The 21,606-nt window shown below is 46.3% G+C and overlaps 1 long non-coding RNA gene across 1 annotated transcript; it reads left to right on the top strand.

The window, feature by feature from the left end:
• Positions 1-1,025: 1,025 nt before the first annotated feature.
• On the top strand, positions 1,026-4,847 carry LOC109024130 (uncharacterized). Its single transcript, XR_002003578.3, has 4 exons — positions 1,026-3,442; positions 3,703-3,870; positions 4,433-4,643; positions 4,730-4,847. It is a non-coding gene; the product is annotated as an uncharacterized lncRNA (long non-coding RNA).
• The last annotated feature ends 16,759 nt before the right edge of the window (positions 4,848-21,606 follow it).

The following is a 21,606-nucleotide window of genomic DNA, read 5'->3' as shown; positions in this document are numbered from 1 at the left end:
GATCCACCTTCTAGGGTAGGTTTGCATGGATCCAAGGGGTGAAGGTTGAGCCCAGCTGATTCATGGTACATCAGACACATGACATCCTTCTTCTATATCCATGTCCCCAACTGTAGCTCTGCCAGGGAATTCCGAGAAACCAGGATGGAGGCTTTTGTGCTAAGATCTGTCTTTTATCCATTTAAATTACAGTACTGGAATAATTATGTATGTGTAAAAACTGTCAAAAGTATACTTAAATGATACCTTTGCCGTGTACTAAAATTACTTTTCATTATGACCTATTTGTACATCGTTTGAACCAAATATCTCAGCCTAGAAATGTAAATGTGTTTTGTTTTTGCTCTGCAGGTTAGGTCAGCAGACATCTGAAACAAATATGATTGCAAGGGTGAAAGTGACATGATTTACTTAAATCAGGCAATTTCTCCATGAAAGCATTGAAGCCTCAACTCATAAAGACACACTTCAGCAGATGAGCTGTAAGGTTGTCCAGCATTTGTCATATTAGGTGATTTGAAAGGAAAGAACAATTATAAAAATGAATGTAATTCTCTGTTGAAGAAAAAATAATCCAGTTTTTGCAGCAGGGGGTGGTTAACTTTCCCCAGATTAAAAACAGGTTTCACAGCAATTCGGCTGCTATAACATTATACAATTAAAACGTAAGAAGAAACAGCTCCCGTGCCAAAGAAGACAGTTGTGGGAATTAGTTTGTTTAGGGACGGGGAGGCAGGTTCCCCCTGCAGCATCAAAGGTTATTTTGTTTCCCCTAAGAACAGCACTGTTGCCATAAACGGTGCTGGTTTGCTTCCAACCCCCATCTTCCCCGCTTTTCTGAGCTGCTTTCAATTAGCAGGGATTATTAAACTGGAAACATTTTAAACTGCTGCCGAAGCGGCTTTCCGGCCTTATGAGCTGAGGCCTTATGAGCCGAGCTAGAGGCGTCACAATAAAAGCTGATTGATTAGGGAGGAATGTACTGATAGCAACTGATGCCCAGTGTCATTTTCTATGCGTTTCACAGCCTACTCTTTCCCCACTGAACTGTGTGTCTTCATGGGGAGTTTGACTTTGCTTCTCTCTCTGGTGCCTTCTGGAGCCTGGAGGCTCTCAACTTCCATTTCAACTGCCTGATCTGGGCCAGCCATATCTCCATGCCCCATCTCCCACCTGGACCTGTAGCTAGGGTGGGCGGATCCCAGAGGCAAGGCTGTTGGATTTCTGCATGACTGGCCTTTTTCTCTTTGCAGTTTAATTGTCGGGACATCAGACTAACAGTGACAATAACACATCTCTGCAAAATATAGGCCACAGAGCGCTGGTGGAGGTAGAGGTGGGGGCAGGTGTCTGTGTCTTGTTGGAGGGTTTCAAAAATGGAAGGCATTTCCCTAAAGTTTGATCGTCAATGACCTTGTCTTCTAGTGATCTTTCTTAAAGTTTCTTGTGTGCATATCTGATTTCTCCAACTAAACTAATTAATTTATTTGATAACACATATTACTTGGTTAGCATTGTGATACATTTTTAAAGGTATTTACTTTTTATGTTTAATTCTAGCAACAAATCCCTGATTTGTTGGTAGAATCGGTACAGTTAACAGCCCCATTTTAAGATGAGTAAACTGAGGCCTGTGGGTGGGAAAGGCCGACTTCAAAATGAGGCAGAACGCTTCACCACTATATTGCTTCTTGCATTAAACCTTTTCCTGCTCTGAGTGAGCGGAGTGGAACCGATCCTCTATTGCTCCCCAGGTCATTCACTACTTAAAAAAAAAAAAAAAATCCATGGATTCTTTTAATACATGCTTGCTGTGTGTGTCCAGGCTCTGAGGATGGTGGTGGACTAGTCAGACCAGCTGCCTCTTCTTGTCGGGACAGGGCTCATGCCCGAGCTCTGTTTCTGATCAGTTTGCAAGGAGAATGTATATACCCACATTGCCACTTACCACGAGGAAGCTCGGCTTTTCAGCGTTGCCTAAGTGCTTGAGTTGCAAAGGTTCAGCAACCCAGCTTGTGTTGGGTGGACTGGAAAAAGGAGACAGGGTCTACTTTTTGGTTACGCAGTGGGCTGCCTTCAACCCTCCACTCCCCTCTTTTCTGGCAGAAAGGGGCTGGAGTGAAGGTGCGGGGTGGGTGTTGGGGAGTGGCAGAAAGCGGTTTCCCTAGGGGCGGGGCCCGGGGTAAGGCCGACCACAGTTATTCCAGGATTATGACTCAAAGCACACCAACAAGAAGCATTTATTACCTCCGAAGTAGTGCTGGCTCTGTAGTGCTGAATGGAGAGGTGAGGTATTGCAGCTGTTATCTTTTGAACTAACTGCTATTGCGTGTCCCATGACCAGCCGTGGCAGGGTTTTTGTTCCCATGAATGAATGGGCTATAAATCTGTCGGAGCTGACAGTAGCAGCAGTACAAGAGGGTGTAAAGAGAAAATGTGCAGAAGAATCTTGTGGTCTTTGCTTGCGTGGAAAATGAGTTCAATAAAATGGAGGTGATCAGTGCTTATTTATAGGGCAAATGGATACATCCAGCATTGGCCGTCAGAGCCTAACTTAGTGTTTTCTCATTTACAGTCACTCTGTTGTAAAGCACATCTGTGCACCAAGGGCACTCGTGGAGCTTCCAGCAATTGCAGTGGTGGAGACACGTGCAGATGAAGGGGTGTTTTCCTCTCTGTTTCTAAGCTTCAGGAGCCTTCAGAGGTAGCTGTCTGGAGAGCTGTAGGTTTGAGGGTTCTAACAGGCAGGAAAACCCGAGGCCGAGAACAGCTCCTTATTTATATTTCAGTTTTGAGGGTGAATGGCAGGAAATGGGATAAAATTAATCGCCATTTTTCAGGCCCCTGAAACAATAAATTTCAGCAGCCATAAATTTGGAGCTGGGTTAAGTACTGAAAACAATTTATTGCTAATTTTTCCCTTAATTGCATTCCCAAGAAGAAGGGTTTGGTGCTTACTGGTGGCATTATTATATAAAAATTATTTGTTAGAAAGCACAATGAACAGTAAATCAGAAGCTTACCTGAAACAGGGTCAGGGTTCCTCACAATTCATCCTCGCCCCCACCCAGCCTGTCTCCAGCGAAGTCTTCAGGAAAGAAAAGGATCAGAGAAAATGTTCCCGCTGTCCCCTCGCCCCTCCTCCGTGACACTGTGTGCAGATTAGGTGTTGATTCAATAAGATGCTTCACCTTCTAAAAGTGATAGCGTGAGTCACGTGTGGAAGCAGAGGGGACAAAATGGAACGATCACTGCATGGCATCCCTGCCTCGTTTAATTTGTTTTGAGGCTGCTAGCCGTGTCAGGCTAACTGCAGTGGAGGCCAGTCAACAGCCTGACCCTGTTGGTGGAGAAAGTTGAAAGCTAGTGGCATCGTGTTAGAAGCTGCTGGGATGAAGTCAACATCCGTTCCTGTCTCCCCTTGGGAGAGCCATGTTCCAGGGTGAGCCTCCTCTGCAAAAAAATACTTGTTGGGACTGGAGGTCTGAGAGCTGGGGCTGGCCTTGGGGAAGAGAATCACTGCAAGTCACTTTACACTATGCAGGGGACTGGCTATCCTTTGGTTGTTCGATGGGCAGGCTTTGCTCAGATGGGGATGGTGAGATGTCGTCTTCCTGCAAATGCCATCTGTGTTCCTTCAGGCCTAGAGCAGACCATGGATGGGAACCCCCTGCTTAGATCAGTCTCCTTGGCATTTTACAGGCAAAGAGAGTGATGGATTTGCCGTTCCAAACCAGCCATAGGTGGAGCCTGTGCCCATCGGAGAGCTGCTGGTGGCTGAAACTGCAATTCTGATAGCCATTTGGGGAAGAGCCAATGGGTGTCAAGTGTTTATGATGTGACAAGTACATCTGCATCACTCATGGTGAGGTCAGTAGGAGTGGTTGGATGGAAGCTCCTCTGTCCCTTCCACAATGGCATCTGTCATCTCAGGCTGGCAATAGCTATGATGGTGGGAGGACCCGCCTGCTGCTTGGGGCATGCTCCCACTGCTGGCCAGGGTGGGAGAATGGCAGGAAAATTGTGAGGGAGGGGCAGGGCATCAGGGGCACTGACAGTCTTCCCAGGAAACTGACAGGATGGGGAAAGTACACACTTCAGGACCAAACAAAATGGCACATTCATAGGGTACTCAGGGGTAGGATCCAAGGCAGTGTGCAAAGTAAAACCAGGAAAAAGCCACTGTTCCCTTGCCAGCCTGTTGGGAAAGTATTGTATGAGACAATGACCCTAAGTCCAACATAACTCATTTTACTGTAGTATCGGAACAGAATTCTGTATCTCTGTCCATTGCTGGAATTACGTTTGGTTTGGTGAAGTGATCATCAGGCCACCTGGGAGCTGAGATCCCAATGGAAAGAAGAAAATCCCTGTCTTCTTCTTCTCCTCCTCCTCTTCCTCCTTCTTATTTTATTATTATTTTTTTTGACAGAGTCTCACTCTGTCTCCTAGGTTGGAGTGCAGTGGCGTGATCTCAGCTCATTGCAACCTCCACCTCCTGGGTTCAAGTGATTCTCCCACCTTGACCTCCCGAGTAGTTGGGTTTACAGGTGCCTGCCACCACACCTGGCTAATTTTTGTATTTTTAGTAGAGATGAGGTTTCACCATGTTGGCCAGGATGGTCTTGAACTCCCGACCTCAGGTAATCCACCTGCCCTGGCCTCCCAAAGTGCTGGGATTACAGTTGTGAGCCACCACGCCTGGCCTGAAAATCCTCATCTTTTTCAGGCCACCCAAGGCAGAGGCTCACAGATGGAACTGCAGGCCACAGTATCACCCCATCCCTCACTCTTATGACAACTAATTATCAAGAAATTTCTGTAAAATGAAATCATTATACAAAAAAGATACCTGCATTTGTATGTTTATTGTAGTACTGCTTAACCTAAGTGTTCATCAACAAATGGGTGGAAAAAATATGGTACGTATACACAATGGAATACTATTAAGCCATAAAAAAAATCATGTCTTTTGCAGCAATATGGATGGAACTGGAGGTCATCACCTTAAGTGAAACAGGCCAGAAACAGAAAAACAGATATTGCGTGTTCTCACTGATATGCGGGAGCTAAATAATGTGTACACGTGGATGTAGAGTGTGGAATGGTAGACGATGGAGACTCAGAAGGGGGTGGGGTGGACGGGAGGTGGATGATGAGAAATTACTCATGGGGTACTATGCATGTTATTTAGAGGATGGATGCTCTAAAGCCCTGACTTCACCACTGCACCATCTATGCATGTAACATGATTGTACTTGCACCCCATCCATTCATACAAATAAAAAAGATTATAATAAAAAATAAAGCTGGATATATAACCCCCTAAAAAGAAATCCCTGTGAATGAAACGCATGCCCAAGCTGAGTCTATAGCTTTCTATCATGACCAAGGAGACTTTCTTACACCTCTTACTTCCTCTTTCTTCCTTTCCCTATTCCTGCCCTCTAATTCCTCAGAAACAAGACACCTTGTCTGGGGCTTGTTGGTATGAGCTAAGTGGCCAGAGTGTGGGCAATTGAGGGCAAACATCAAAAATAAGGAACTGAACTAAAAAGAGGAACCTGCTCATGTATGTTCACTGCAGTGCTATTCACAATAGCAGTGACATGGAACCATCCCAGGTGCTCATCCACAGTGGATTGGATGAAGAAAATGTGGCACATTTACACCATGAAATACTACACAGTCACAAAAAAGAATGAAATCCTGTCCTTTGCAGCAACATGGATGCAGGTGGAGGCCATTATTCTAGGTAAATTAACACAGAAACAGAAAAGCAAATGTCACATGTTCTCACTCATAAGTGGGAGCCGAACATTGGGTACTCATGGACACAAAGATGGAAAGCAGACAACTGAGGATTACTAGAGGGGAGGGAGGGAGTAAAGGATGAAAAACTACCTATTCAGTGCTATGCTCACTACCTTGGTGACAGAATCACTTGTACCCCAGTCCTCAGCATCACACAATATACCCGTGTAACAAATCTGCACATGTACCCCTTAAATCTAAAGAACAAGAAGAAGAGCTAAGCCCATAGACCTTGGGTGAGGAGCAAGGGAGGAGAAGCCTTGATTCCTGAGCTTCAGGAGGCTGAGCCAGGAGCAGAAGCCAGAGCGAGTTCTTGCAGAGCTGGGGGGTCATGTGCAGTTTGCGGTAAGTCATTCTGACAGCAAGAGCTGTGGGGGTTCAGAGCCTGTAAAGAACAAAAGCAAAACATTGCTTTTTGAATATAGGAGTAATACAAATTTATTTTTGAACATTCAGAAATACAGGGAAGTTTCAAGCAGAAAATAAAAACTGCCTGTAATCCCACTATCCAGAGATAAACCTTGTTAAATTTTTTATGCATTTCTTTACAGGCCTGTGGGCATTTAGATGTCTTATTATTTTTTCAAAATTGGGATTCAACTATACATATAGTTTTTATATCCTGTCCTTTTTTTTCCTCCCACTTAACATATTGTAAACATTTTCTATGTCCTTGATGGTTTTCAGACCTTTTTTGGTTCGATTTTAAGAATTCACAGAGTTGCATTTTATAGATGTGTTAAATAAAAGTTACAGGAGGCTATTGTTTTCGACTAAGCTTCTGCACTAGGCTTCAACAGACCAGACTAAAAATCAAAATGGAGTTCCTCATGCTAACATGCTGTTACCGAAACACCAGGGGTTCTCTCTAGGCCCTGCTTCTCACCACATAGAAAGCCAATTACTGAGAAAACAATTATTGCCAAGGGAGAAGGCTTTAATCGGGTGTTGCAGCCATGGAGATGGGAGGTCAGTCTCAAATTCCTTTCCCTGGCTGTCTAAAATTAGGGGCTTATGCAGCAGGGAAGAAATGTAACAAGTGTTGGAAAATAGGAACTGGGGAATGGTGAGGAGGCAATCATGATGAGTGAGGGGTCTGGCATATCCTTGTCTGGACGTGGTGATCTGGTAAGTTTCAGTTCTTTCATACTTTTTGAGGGGTCTGGGAGTATTTTCCTGAGGAAGAAATTCAGATAAAACAAATGACCAGAAATACCATTTGACCCAGAAATCCCATGACTAGGTAGAAACCCAAAGGAATATAAATCATTATTTTACAAAGATACATGCACACGTATGTTCATTGCAGCGCTATTCACAATAGCAAAGACATGGAACCGACCCAAATGCCCATCAATGATAGACTGGATAAAGAAAATGTGGTACATATACACCATGGAATACTATGCAGCCATAAAAAGGAATGAGAACATGTCCTTTGCAGGGACATGGATGAAGCTGGAAATCACCACTCTCAGCAAACTAACACAAGAACAGAAAACCAAACACTGCATGTTCTCACCTATAAGAGGGAGTTGAACAGTGAGAAAATATGGACACAGGGAGGGGAACAACACACACCAGGGCCTGTTGCTGGGGCGAGGGGAGGGAGAGCATCAGGACAAATATCTAATGCACGTGGGGTTTAATACCTAGATGACAGGTTGATAGGTGCTGCAAACCACCATGGCACATATTTAATCATGTAACAAACCCACACATTCTGCACATGTATCCTAGAACATAAAGTAAGATAAAATTTAAAAAACAAAACAAAACAAAAAATAAATAAGCTTTAAGAGCAGAAGAGTTAGTATCTATGTTTATCTGAAAGCACTGTCTAAGGAAGTGTTGCATCTGTTTCAGTTCCCCGTCACCAAAACCAAACTCAGTTGTTATCTGACCTTCTCAGAAATCGGGAGAGAGATAACAGCCACTTTCCCAAACAGGTCTGTTTCAATCCTCAATCCGCATGATAATGAAGTTCCCTCTGCTTTAATCCTCACACAAAAAAGGAAGCCTGGAGTAACCTGATATTAACGAATCAGTTATTTTTCTATTGTTCTGTCTAAAAGTAACGAATCCTCCCTTTGTTCTTTGTTTCTGCTTTCTTCAGCCTTCTCTGTCAATAAAGCAAATTCTGCGGGGCTCACTGGATTACTCTTTCTGTGTTTTGGAATAAAGTGTTGCCTGGTTCTAGAATTGCAAATAAAGCCAATTGAGCACTTTAAACTCATTCGTTGTGCTGTTGTCTCTTGAATACCCAGGGGGTTAGGGATGCCCACTCTTCTCCACCCACCCATCGTGCGTTTGAAACTCTACATATAATTTTGACTTCCCTAAAACTTAGCTACTAGTACCTACTGCTGACTGGACTCCTTCCAATAACATAAACAGTCACTTAATACATATTTTTAATGTTACATGTATTACATACTTTATGCTTACAATAAAGTAAGCTAGAGCAAAAATGTTATTAAAAAAGTCATAAGGAAAAGAAAACGCATTTGCTGTTCAGTAAGTGGAAATGGATTATCACAAAGGTTTTCATCCTCGTCATCTTCCCATTGAGTAGGCTGAGGAAGAGGAGGAAGAGGAGGGGTTGGTCTTGCTGTCTTGGATGGTGAGGTGGAAGAAAATCTGAATGTAAGTGGACCCAAGAAATTCAAACCCATGTTGTTCAAGGGTCATTGCAGTTTTGTCTTCTGGCAGATGCATCATATTGTTTGACCATTTCCTTTTCGGCAAACATTGAGTTGCTTCTGATTTTTTCACATTGCTAGTGAAGTTGTGGCCAATTTTTTTTTTTTTTTTAACCATTGATCACTTGGTGCCCTCTGGATATTTCTTTAAGGTGAAGTCCTAGAAGAGAAAATCCTATGTAGTGAGTCCCCTTTATTTTGAAATATTTGTCCCCCTGGTAAGTTTGGCTCTGTGAGCTTTGTGGGAGAGTGACAGCCTAGATTTCCAAATAAGAGGTAGTCTCTGCCAAGTTGTTTGTTTGATAGATCAAAATATTTAAAATTGGAATTTCTTTTATGGTGGCGGTTGAATACATTTCCATACGTCTCTTGTGTGTGTATATTTCTTCTCTTGTGCATTGTTTATTTGCCCACTTTTCTCTTGAGGATTAAGTTTTTGAAAGCGCTCTTAACAGCAGAAAGATATCAACTGTTCAACGACTCATCCCTCTTTGGATGGGGTTGAAAAAGGAGATATGGGGGGTTGGGGTTTGAACCAGGGCTTGAGTAGTTTTGAGCAGGATTTTGATAGTTGGATTCTAGGTCAGTCCAAAGGGCATCTTCTTAGGTGAGCCATGAACGAGAACACACTTAGGAAAACCACAGCCTTACTTTGTACATTTAAGAAAGGAAGTCGAGTGAACAAGGGCAAATTATTTTTGGTCTTGGTGTCTGCTGAAACTAACATGCAAGGAACCACAAATATTTATTTATCTGTGAAAGGTGACATGCTGACAGCATTCTTGGAGAGGTTCTTCATTAAATAAAACCAGACAACTGGGCATTACTTTGAATTTCTTTGCTGGTCAATTAGCTTGGTCTGGGATGCAGAGGGCTGGGGAAAAAAATCATAAGGCTTGTGGGGATCTTCTAGCTTTTCACTGCGTTGTGTGCATGTGCATGTGTGTGTGTGTATGTGTATGCGTGTCTGTGTGTGTTTGTATTAACCAGTGAAATATTTTATGGAGTTGATGGCGGATCTGGTCTTCAGCACCCCCAGCACCCCATTCTCCACAATGGCTGCCTTGTGTTTTTATGTTTTCAGTGTTTACACACACGTGGGATTAGGAAGCACTCCACTGGCTGGTTCTGAATTTGGATTGACTCTGATTGGCTCCGTGGTAGGCTGTTAATGATCACTGCCATCATTTCAGAGGGTGTTGGCAAGGCGATAATGCAATTAACATCTCCCTCTTTGATAGAGAATGAGGTGAAGACAAGCTGACTTTTGGAACCTGATGATCACTGATAATTAGGGGAAACCCTTGAGGGGAAGCTATTGGGCTGTTTTAACAACTGCACCTGAACACATGTGCAGCGAGCCCAACTCTGAAACCACTTGAGGGCAAATAAATGCCCACTGGTCCCATCCCTTTGGGGTTGGGCTGGGCACAGCCATTCTGCACTTTATTTTTAGCAAATGTGTATTGCTAATGTGGCCAGAACCACTGATGATGTTTCAGGAAATTTATTTAAAATTCAATTTGTATACCGTGACTTTAAGCACTACTTTTGGGGAAGTGTGTTTTGCATTATGCCATATCAGTTCGGGATTATGGACTCTGAGGGAATATGTATAATTTTTATGCACTATGTTTATTGGCACATTTGTGCTAATAGCCAATAAGATGATATTGCTGTCTTAATACCATGCGAGTCTCTGTGACTCTGTGGCTAATGAGTGGGGGCCTCTGAGTACCTGACTGAGGCGGGGAAGGGGGCAACATGGGCTCCGGGATATGGGGTACGATGCTGAGAATCCAAATACTGGCTTGGCAGATTGTACCCTTATAATATGGAATATGTAATGCAGAGAGGAAATCCGGGTCTAACCAGGGAATGGAACCACCAGGGAAACACTGACATTGCCTTTACAGCAAAGTGACCGTCCTTGGGAGACAAACAACAATCCCAAAGATATTTAGTCCTCAATTAAATAAAGCCATGTCCTCCTGATTGGCTTCCAGCGACCCTTCTGCTCCCAGGAACCGGAGATTTTGCTTTTTGCAGTGAATTTACGGCTACTTCTGGACAGATAACAAGATGTTAGACAGCTGACCCTCCAACTTGGTTCTAGCTTCTCTCTGTGAATTTCATGTGATAATTTTCCAAGGCGTACCTCTCATGTTGAATTATTCATGGAAATCACACCAAGAAACAGTATATATATATATATATATTCAGTGCAATTATCATGTTAGTGCAAACCATGTTCATTGGAAAATTAAAACCAAAAAAAGTCCCTTAAAATGAAATAAAAAAGGCCGGGCGTGGTGGCTCATGCCTGTAATCCCAGCACTTTGGGAGGCCGAGGCGGGCGGATCACGAGGTCAGGAGATCGAGACCATCCTGGCTAACACAGTGAAACCCCGTCTCTACTAAAAAAAAAAATACAAAAAATTAGCCTGGCGTGGTGGCGGGCGCCTGTAGTCCCAGCTACGCGGGAGGCTGAGGCAGGAGAATGGCGTGAACCCGGGAGGCGGAGCTTGCAGTGAGCCGAGATCGCGCCACTGCACTCCAGCCTCGGCGACAGAGCGAGACTCTGTCTCAAAAAAAAAAAAAAAAAAAATGAAATAAAAAAGTAAGGAATAGGGTATTTTTTGCTTCAAGGAATGCCTATTGGAGATTAGGTTTCTGTATATCCCAAGAGGCAGCCAGTAGAGATTTGGGGCTGAAGTCTGGCCTTAGAAGCCCTCACCTTTCTTTTATTTGAGGGGGATGGAGTCTCACTCTGTTACCCAGGCTGGAGTGCAGTGGCATGATCTTGGCTCACTGCAACCTCTGCCTCCTGGGTTCAAGCGATTCTCCTGCCTCAGCCTCCCAAGAGGCTAGGATTACAGGCACCCACCACCATGCCCAGCTAATTTTTGTATTTTTAGTAGAGACGGGGTTTCGTCATATTGGTCAGACTGCTCTCGAACTTCTGATCTCAAGTGAACTGCCCCCCTCGACCTCCCAAAGTGCTCGGATTACAAGCATGAGCCACCATGCCCAGCTAATTTTTGTATTTTTAGTAGAGATGGGGTTTCACCACGTTGGTCACACTGGTCTCGACCTCCTGACCTCAAGTGATTAGCCCACCTCAGCCTCCCAAAGTGCTGGGATTACAGGCGTGAGCCGCTGCACCCAGCCCCAGAAGCCATCACCTTTGTCAAAGCCTAAGAGCTGAACCACAGCAGTAAAGCAGAAAACGGCTACTTTACCTGCATTCTCTAGGTTCTACTGATTCCCTTTTGTACCCAGCTAGGTGATCTGACGTTAAAATGTGAACTAGCATCAACAGGCAACTTCCATGAAGTCTCATGAAAGAGGGAATCTGGCTGGTGGAGGGATTTCAGAGTCCTTTGGATGCCACGGGACTCTCTTGGCTAGGACATGTTTGATTCCTAGACTAACTTGGTCAGAAGAGTTTAAGTCTGGGCCTTCCCTTCACCCCTAGACACTGAACCTATTCATGTAGTACATCGACTCGTAATGATCTTTTTATCATCTGCAACGCAGGGCACAGGACTGGGTTCCTCGTGGGGAGGGAGTGGCAGAGAAATCCCCCTCCTGCAACCCAGAAATCTTGGGAGCTGCCGTCCCTCCTTGGGGTTCCAAGGATCATGTCTTCTCCCCAGCTCTCCTCCTTACTTCCAAACCAAGATGTCTCCTGCCAAGCCCCGTCGCTTCTCCTGTGCATTGTAGGATTGGAAAGAAAGCCCATAAGCCACTTCTGCAGGTGATCCCACCTCCCAGGGAGAATTGGCATCTTAATAAAGCAGTCTTAATGACAAAGCTGTTTTTAGCCCAAGGGAGGGGCAGGTCATGATGATGGTTTGGGCAGCAGGTGTGACTTTAGAATGATATTTTAGACACATGGACATAGAGTGTGGAAGAGTAGTCATTGAAGACTCTGAAGGGTGAAAGAGGGGTGAAGGATGAGAAATTACTTAACGGGTATTATGTACACTCTTGGGGTGATGGCTATACTAAAAGGCCAGACTTCACCACTGTGAAATATATCCACGGAGCAAAACCGCACTTGTACCCCTTATAAAAAAGAATTACACTTTTTTTTTTTAAAAAGGATATTTTGTGAATCCACCCCATTCCAAGATTATAAAAATGTTTATCCAATTTTCACCTGGGGTTTTATGGTTTTTGTTTTGCCACATTTACATCTTCACACTACCTGGGATTTTCTATCCTTCCTTCCTCCCTTCCTCTTTCTCTTCCTCTTCCTCCTCTTTTTCCTCTTCCTCTCTGTCTTCTCCTTCCTCTTCTCCTTCTTCTGCTTTTCTTCTTTGAGACAGGGTCTTGTTTTGTCACCCAGGCTGGACTGCAGTGGTGCGATCATAGCTCACTGCAGCCTTGACCTCCTGGGCTCAGGCAATCCTCCTGCCTCAGCTTCCTGAATAGCTGGAACTACAGGCATGAGCCACCATGCCCTGCTAACATTTTTGTATTTTTTGTAGAGTTGGGGGTCTCACTGTGTTGCCCAGGCTGGTCTCAAAATCCCAGGTTCAAGCGACCCTCTTGCCTCAGAGTCCCAAAGTGCTGGGATTAGTGACATGAGCCACTGCACCCGACCTCTTTTTGTATTTTGCCTCATTCAATGGAAAGACTGATGTTGTCTGCAGTGTTGGCATTGCCATTATCCTCCGTGTTATTACCTGTCCTGGTCATCTCATTGTCTTCTCCAAATTGGCTTGGCTTCCCCATGTGGATGCCTACCACCCAGGGATCCAAGGAAGAAAATAAGTTGAGAGGTCACTCCTGTCCCTTCCTTCTTATCCCACTCACTATTTCCAGCCAGTCACGGAGGCCAGCCTGCAAGCTGGCCTTAGCACCAGGCTCTCCATACCTCCTACCCTGCCCCTCCTCTCTGCAGCCTCAGGTCCAGCTGTCTTCCATGCATGGGCTGGGCTTTGGCTGCCCCAGACAATCCCACCTGCCACCTGCACACGTCGTCTCTGTCTACCTGCTCATTTTGTGAGAATGCCTTTGCCACTCATGTGTCTGTTAAACCCCAAGTCTCAAAGTGCTGCCTCCTCCAGGAAGCCTTCCTCACTTGCTCTTCTACTGCCACACACTTTGTTTTTGCATCTGCCACAGCTCTCCTCACTGCCTTCAGTGGCAGCAGGCAGGGTCCTTCCTGGTGGAGGGCACCACTCACACCAGAGCTCTGTGCTGGAAATGGAGTGTATTGGCTATAGTAGTACCACTAATGAGAACTACCATTTTGGGGGGTCGGAGGATGTAGCAGAGCCAAGATTCCAACCCTGGGGCTGGCTCCTTCAGAGCCTGGCTATGGTAGAGTCGCTGGGTGTGGGCTGTCTGCTTGGTGGCCACAGTGGGGAAGACAAATTACCTGCCTCCTGGAAACTTACTCTTGCCTCCTGAGGACACCCTTTTGGTTAAGACCAGGGAACCAGGATGCTGGTCCCATTGCAAAGGGACTCCTAGAGATCTGGGCCTTACCTCTCTGGAAATTCTACTCCGCCAGGAAGCAGAGTTTTACTGGCTTTGAGGTGACCTGGTGAGGCCCAGGAGAGCATCATTGGAATGTCCCATTTTAAGGGACTACAATAGCGTACATACCCATCTAATGTTTTATTTTTTACAATTTCCTCTTATTAATGTTGTATGTAATAGAAATCAGTGCCCCTCAGAATAGTGCATTTGAATGCCCCTTAGAACCTTTCATTTACTGCTGAGCACATGCCTAGGCATGTGACATGAGCTGGCCACTTTTTTTTTTTTTTTAATTTTCCCAGACAGGGTCTCACTCTGTCACCTAGGCTAGAGTGCAACGGCACAATCATAGTTCACTGCAGCTTCACCCTTGTGGGCTCAAGGGATCCCAGGCAGTTCTTATCCTCCTGAGTAGCCAGGACTACAGGCTGCATAACCCAACACCTGGCTAATTTTAAACATTTTTTGAAGAGTTACGGTCTTGCCCTGTCACACAGACTGGAGTGCAGTGTCTGTAATGCAGGCTGGAGTGCAGTGTCTGTCACACAGGCTGGAGTGCAGTGGCACGGTCACAGTTTACTGCATCCTCAAACTCTTGGGCTCAAGGGATCCTCCTGCCTCAGCCTCCTGAGTAGCTGGGACTACAGGCATGCACCACCACACCCGACTTATTTTTAAATTTTTTGTAGAGACAGGGTCTCACTATGTTGCCCAGGCTGGTCTCAAACTGCTGGACTCAAGTGATCCTCCTGCCTCAGCCTTCTGAGTAGCTGGGACTGCAGGCATGAGCCACCACCACATCTAGCTATTTTTTTTTTTTTTTTTTGTAAAGACAATGTTGCTGTGTTGCCCAGGCTGGTCTTGAACTCCTGGCCTCAAGGGATCTTCCCACCTTGGTCTCCCAAAGTGCTGGGATTACAGATGTGAGCCACAACACCTTGCCCCAAACGACCATTTTTGTCCCCATTATATAGGTGGGACATACAGTCCAGGGTACCGGGAGTAGGTGAGGAAGTACAGGGGCATGTGAAGGGTAGGAATGGAATAGCCCGAGTCTAGATGGCAGCAGTGACTGTTATCCATCCCTGCAAATCTTCCGTTTCACAGAGTGACTGGGCATGAATACCTTCACGTCTTCCACTTCCCTCTCCCAGGTCCTCCCCAGCCCTGCCCCGCGGTGACTGCGGGTGCTGAGGGTCCGGAACTCCCGTGGCCAGAAGGAGAGGTGGAAGGTGAGCTGTATCCCCCTCCTTCCCCTTACTTTTGTAGACACACAACATTTCCCCCTTTGAAAAAATTTCCCCTTTAATAACTGTACTTAGGTGTTTTTTTAGACCCCATAGTGTTTGCAACAACTGTTATGGCTCTATTATGATAATATAAGAAAGTTACATTATGAAATAAATGCATTTTAAGATTTTTCCCTGGCAACATAATGTAAGGATCATTCTGCATGTTGGTACTAAAGAATCAAAAACAGTTTAGTGAGTGGATGTGAACACTGTTTCTTGTCATCCAGTTAATGGATCTACTGTAGTATTTGTGTTCCTTCCAGCCTGGCTGCCGTACATCAATGAAAAATTATGTTTTTTTCCTCGGTGCTACAACACCCGTCATCTTTATAGTCAACGCATTCCCCTTCAAGTCGTGCTGTGTAAAATGCCTACCATTTCTCGGCCCCTTTCCCTCCCCGTCATTTACCTGGTTCTCAGCAATCGAGGGTCAGTGCTTCCTCTTATTAATGTTCTGTATAATAGAAATCAGCGCTCCCGTGTTACTCATGTGGAAGCCCGAGCAAACAGCAGCTGTTAGTGTGCAAAGGGCAGACAGAAAGCCTAGCTTTATTTTTTTAACCCTCTTTGTTTACTGGATCTCTGCAGTCAATCACGGCCCCTCTTTGCATTTAAAGCAAGCCTGCCTGACTCCTGGAAACAGGCACCGGCTGCGGACACTTGCAGTAAAATCCAGAATAGCCAGGATGCTGGCCCCATTGCCAAGGGACTCCCAGAAACCTGGCCTTGCCTCTCTGAAAATTCTGCTCTCCCAGTCAGCAAAGTTTTCCTGGCTTCCCGGTGACCTGGTGACGTGCAGGAGAGCATCCTTCACAGGGGAATAAGCTCTCCAACTCACATAATTTTAGGGTCACCAGGAAGCATGGCTTACTATGGCCAACTATTACCCCACTGGCCCTCTGGAAACTTCCATATCATGTCTCAATCTGCAGTCATGCTTCACCCCAGAGTTGCAAACCAGATACCTGTAGGGGCCAGGCAGGTAGTGCCATCAGTGGCATGGGCTAGAGAGGGCCACTTACTGCTGCCCTGCCCCAGCTGACCTAGCCAGGTAGGAATGCAACCCAGAATTGCCTAGTCCTCCATTATTTATGTAGAAGTGGTAGTACCGACTAAAAAGCAAAGCCCCCTGATTTTTAAATGGGGGATAATTAAAGTAAAAAATAATCTGTGCATGTCAAACCAAGCCAGGCCACAGAGAGACAGTGACTTTCTAGTGGCTAACCTCTTCCACATCCTGGCCTTGCTGTGTGACCTCAGTCATGGCTTCAGAGGAGGGGATGTGGGGGTGGAAATTGCTTGAGTAGTGTGTTAGTCCATTTTGTGTTGCTATACAGCAATAGCTCAGACAGGGTAATTTATAAAGAAAAGAGGTTTATTTGGCTCACAGTTCCGCAGGCTGTACAAGCATGGCAACCACATTGGCTTGGCTTCTGGTGAGGCCTCAGGAAACTTCCAATCATGGGGGAAAGCGGACAGGGAGCAGGGGCGTTACATGACGAGAGAGGTACCAAGAAAGAGAGAAGAAGAGGTGCCAAGTTCCTTTTAGTAACTATCTCTTGGGTGAGCTAACATAGTGAGAACACACTTATTACCATGGGGAGGGCACCAAGGATTCATGAAGAATACACCGCCATGACCGAAACACCTCCCACCAGGCCCCACCTCCAACACTGGGGATCACCTTTCAATATGAGATTTGGAGGGAACAAATATCCAAACCATTCAGGTGCCCCCTCATCTAGCCTTCATTGAATGGGTCCTTATGGGTGTTGGAGCATTCAGGGCTGAGCAGCATGAAACATCCTAATTGCCAAGAAGTGGCCCCCATTCCCATGACAGCAGTGCCGCCTGGGAGGATGAGCAAGTCCTACCTAAATGTTCTTTCCTGTGCCTCCCTCTACAGAGCACAGCTTCCTGCAAACCTTCCACCCATGGTGGTGTTCCAGATCCAGGCTTTGCTGGGGTCTTCAGGGGATGTCAGAGCCTGGGTGAGTGCTGAGCAAGAGACATTTGGAAGCTCAGAATGGAGGCATTTGGGGGATCTCGCTCCTCATTCCCAAAGAGATGCTGCCAGGTTTGGGGCTGTGGTTTGGTTTTTTGTCCTTGCTCAACTCTGTGATCTTATGGGTTTCCTTCCCACCATGTTCTGAGATCTTGCTCAGCGTCATGCCCTAGGCTCTGCACCTGCAGATATTTGATTGAAATGGCTGCTTTCCTAGGGAGGGGTTCACTGATGAGTTGCTAGCATTAGATAGATAGATAGATAGATAGATAGAGAGAGAGAGAGAGAGAGAGAGAAAGAAGAGATCAGCCCTTCTCAAGCAAGCCTGCAGAGCAAGCTGGCAGCTTATTTCCAAGGTGAAGATGTCATATGGTCATGGAAAGGAAGGCAGGATGGAGACCTTGGAGTTCAGGGTCCTGAGAAGAACCCATCAAGCCACCATCCCTTTTGATTCAAGGGGATGCAGGCAGCACACATGACCTATTTCTAAAGTGGTATCTTCCTACAGAGAGGCAGCTGCAGCGTGCTGATGCAATGGCCCCTGGGCTCACTGGAGCCATCTGGGAGGAACCTGGTGTCACTGCTCCAGGGCCATGAAGGTGGATTTTGCTGCTCTGTCAGCTTTCTTGGAGTTGGCCTAGATGAGCGGGCCTGTGGGCACTGGGATGGAGGCTGAGAGTGTCAGGGTGTCAGGCCTCTGTGGGACTGGCTGTGTGCCCAGAGGGGCATGTGGACGCTGGAAGGGCAGGGTGGGGCATGTGTGGGCAGTGACGGTCACCTGGTGAATGTGTGAGCCTTAGTGGTGAGCTCCGTGTGCTGTGTCCTGAGCTGCTCATGTCCCAGAGCATGGCAGGGCCTCTGCCTCCAAAGGTGACGTAAGTGGCTGCATGGCTAGGCTGTGCCCATTGGCTCTCCGGGTTCTATGTGGGTGTCAACCCTCAGTGGCTGACGACAGCATGGGGACCTGGCCTAATGGCTTTCTCCGGAGCACTGAGCAGCATTGCTGTGGGTTGGACTTCCCATTATCAGCTCCCAGTGCAATCAGGAGTGGATGTGCAGCGTGGGTTTTCACATCTGGAGCCCTGGTGCTTCCGGCACTAACCAGGACAGCGAATGACATTGCTGAGTGGCCTGGGGCTCACGCCAGAGGCTCTTCCGTTTCTGCATTCTTGTATTTGGTAGGATTCCTTGGATAAGGCCCTGTGAGGCCCTCTCCCTGCCTTCTGGAACCCCTGCTCTCCAGCACATTCTTGGGGTTTTGGGGATTTTGCTATAATGGGACAGGAGTCAGTGAAAAGGGACCTGTCCTTCATTCCTACCTCCTTGAGTCCCAGCAGTCCTGCCTGCTCAAGAATGCTGAACAGGTTGAGCATACCTAATCCAAAAATTCGAAATCTGAAATCCTCTGAAATCCAAAACTTTCTGTAACCCGATATGATGCCACAAGAGGAAAATTCCACACCTGACCTCATGTGACAGATCACAGTCAAAACTGTGTTTCATGGCTGGATACGGTCGCTCACGCCTGTAATCCCAGCACTTTGGGAGGCTGAGGCGAGCAGATCACCTGAGGTCAGGAGTTTGAGACTAGCTTGACCAATATGGTGAAACCCATTCTCTACTAAAAATAGAAAAATTAGCCTGGTGTTGTGGTGCATGCCTGTAATCCCAGCTACTCGAGAGGCTGAGGCAGGAGAATCACTTGAACCTGGGAGGTGGAGGTTGTGGCAAGCCGAGATCGTGCCTCTGCACTCCAGCCCGGGTGACAGAGCGAGACTCTGTCTCAAAAAAAGAAACAAAACACAAACCAAAGAAAACTTTGTTTTATGCACAAAATTATTAAAAATGTTGTAGGCTGGGTGCAGTGGCTCACACCAGTAATCCTAGCACTTTGGGCAGCTAGGGCGGAAAGATCACTTGAGGCCGAAAGTTTGAGACCAGCCTGGATGACAGAGCCAGACCTTGCTCTACAAACAAAACAACAACAAAAATGTATAAAATTACCTTCATGTGTATATGAAATGTAAATTAATTCTGTGTTTAGGCTTGGGTTTTATCCCCAAGGTGTTTCATCCTATATTTGCAAATATCGTCAAATCTGAAAAAATCCCAAATCCAAAATGCTTCTGGTCCCAAGTATTTTGAATAAGGGATACTCAACCTGCATTTCTACCTAAATTGTGGTAGAAGAGCAGGTGAGGACTGACCCGCTTTGGAAGACAGGACTTTGCTGAGGTCAGCTGGACTGGGGGTGGGTACCACCTTTGATCACTGTGGCACTTGCCTGCAGGAACTCAAGAGAACACAGTTCTATCCCCAAATCCTGGCCTATCCACTGGTGAGCTCTGGACAAGAGATATTTGGAAGCTTAGAAAGGAGGGATTTAGGGAATCCCTCCTAACGTTCTGAATATCCCCAGAATTCCTGAAGAAGAGGCACTCCTAAGCATGGGACTGTGACCTTTTTTTCTTTTGTTTTTTTTGAGACAGGGTCTTGCTCTGTCATCTCAGTTGGAGTTCAGTGGTGTGATCATAGCTCACTGTGGCCTCCATCTCCTAGGCTCAAGCGATCTTCCCACCTCTGCCTCCCGAGTAGCAGGGGGTACAGACATGTGCCACTATGCCTGGCTATTTTTTTAAAAATTCTTTTGTAGAGATGGAGTCTATATTGCCCAGGCTGGCTGCAAACTCCTGAGCTCAAGCGGTCCTCCTGCCTCAGCCTCCCAAAGTGCTGGGATTATAGGTGTGAGCCACATGCCCAGCAAGTGTCCTGTTTTTAAATGTTATTTTCTTTTCTTTCTCCTTCCTGCCCATTCCTGGTCTTGCCTCTAATAATCAGATAATAGCCTTTGTTCTCCCTTCTGCCAGGCACTGCTTGCATGATGATTCCCTTATTTAATTTTGTGTTTGTTTGGAAGTTTCGGAGACTAAACCTTAAAACAATTCAAGCCACTGTGGAATTCTTCCCTCCTGGAGATTACTTCAAGGCTGCAGTTAATTTGCAACCCGGTTCTACCTGAGATGGTGCCAGTCCATTCACCAGATGGGGCAACAGCTCAAGACAGTCATCAAAACAAGTCACATAGACTAGCATCCCCAGTCACTCCTGCATGCCCTACATACCCAAATCCCCTTTTAAAGTTCTTACCCTTTACCCAAAAAGCTGAAGCATTTTCTTTAGGCATGCACCTGGCTGCTTCCCCACTGCTAGCTTTGGAAGTAAAGTCACTTTCCTTCCACCACACCTCGTCCTTATTATTTGACTTTGCCAGTGGTGAGTGGGTGAGTGACTGAACCTGCATTTGGTTACAGGACCTTTGGTTTGGTTTCTTGTCCTTGCTTGAGTCTGTGATCTAATGGTTCTCCTTCTCCACTGTATTCTGAGATCCTTAAGGGCAGGAACCAAGGCTTTAGCTTTGTTTGTTTCCCTGTCACTGTCTGACTTTCTCCTTCCTTTCTCTTCCCCACCCTCCGGCCTACCCACCCTCCTCATCCACACTTGTCATCTTTACTTGGAAACAGAAGCTGCTGCTGCTTCTCCTGTCCTGGCAATGCAGACGTGTGATGTGGCCCTTGGGGAGGACCCAGTGTCCAGATGATACTGTAGGGAGACTCTGGGTGGGAGCAAGGGGGAATGACCCCCACACCTGGGCCCTGCATGAGTGGAGATTTGGCGTCTGTCCTCAGAGAATTGTATGTCACATGTCTGGCTGGCCCAGCCTGGCCCTTTGGTCTGTGCCTTTCCAGAATGTAAGTGTCTCTTGGCCCCCTCGAGGCCCCACTTAGCTGAGTGAGACTTCGGTCAGTGCCACTCTCTCTGCTACATCTCCTGAATGTGGGGTGAGTGGCCGCTCTTGAAAACTTGAGCTGAGTGGAAAGCTTCACTCTTGGCAATTTTTCTGCTGAGGCTTCCTCCAAGTCAAGGAGGGTCCTCCAAAGAGGAAAGGCCTCACTCTCTCAGTACGGGTGACAGGCAGGACCGTCTGAACCCCCAACAGGGACAACCAAGGCATCCCTCCAAGTCATGCTTCCAAAAAGAACAGGACTTCAGGTCTCTCAGATGTGGTGTGAGCTCAGCTGCACTCACTGACTTAGCAGGTCTATGGTGGTGGTTTTGTTTTGCCATGGCCTTAAAACTTCCTGGAAGTGGGGTTCAGATATTTGTCCTGAAGGGGTGATGGGGTGGGGTTCTTGATTATACCAGACAGCGAGTAAGTTTCTTTACTTTCAGGATGTCTGTGGTTGAGGCTGGCTCTATATGATCCAAAGCAAATCCTTCATCCTCTCTGGACCTCAGT

The sequence above is a fragment of the Gorilla gorilla genome, chromosome 20, assembly GCF_029281585.2.
Source record: "Gorilla gorilla gorilla isolate KB3781 chromosome 20, NHGRI_mGorGor1-v2.1_pri, whole genome shotgun sequence".
Lineage (NCBI taxonomy): Eukaryota > Metazoa > Chordata > Mammalia > Primates > Hominidae > Gorilla > Gorilla gorilla.
The sequence above is the reverse complement of the archived record's forward strand: the minus strand, read 5'-3'. Positions and strand labels throughout refer to the sequence as shown.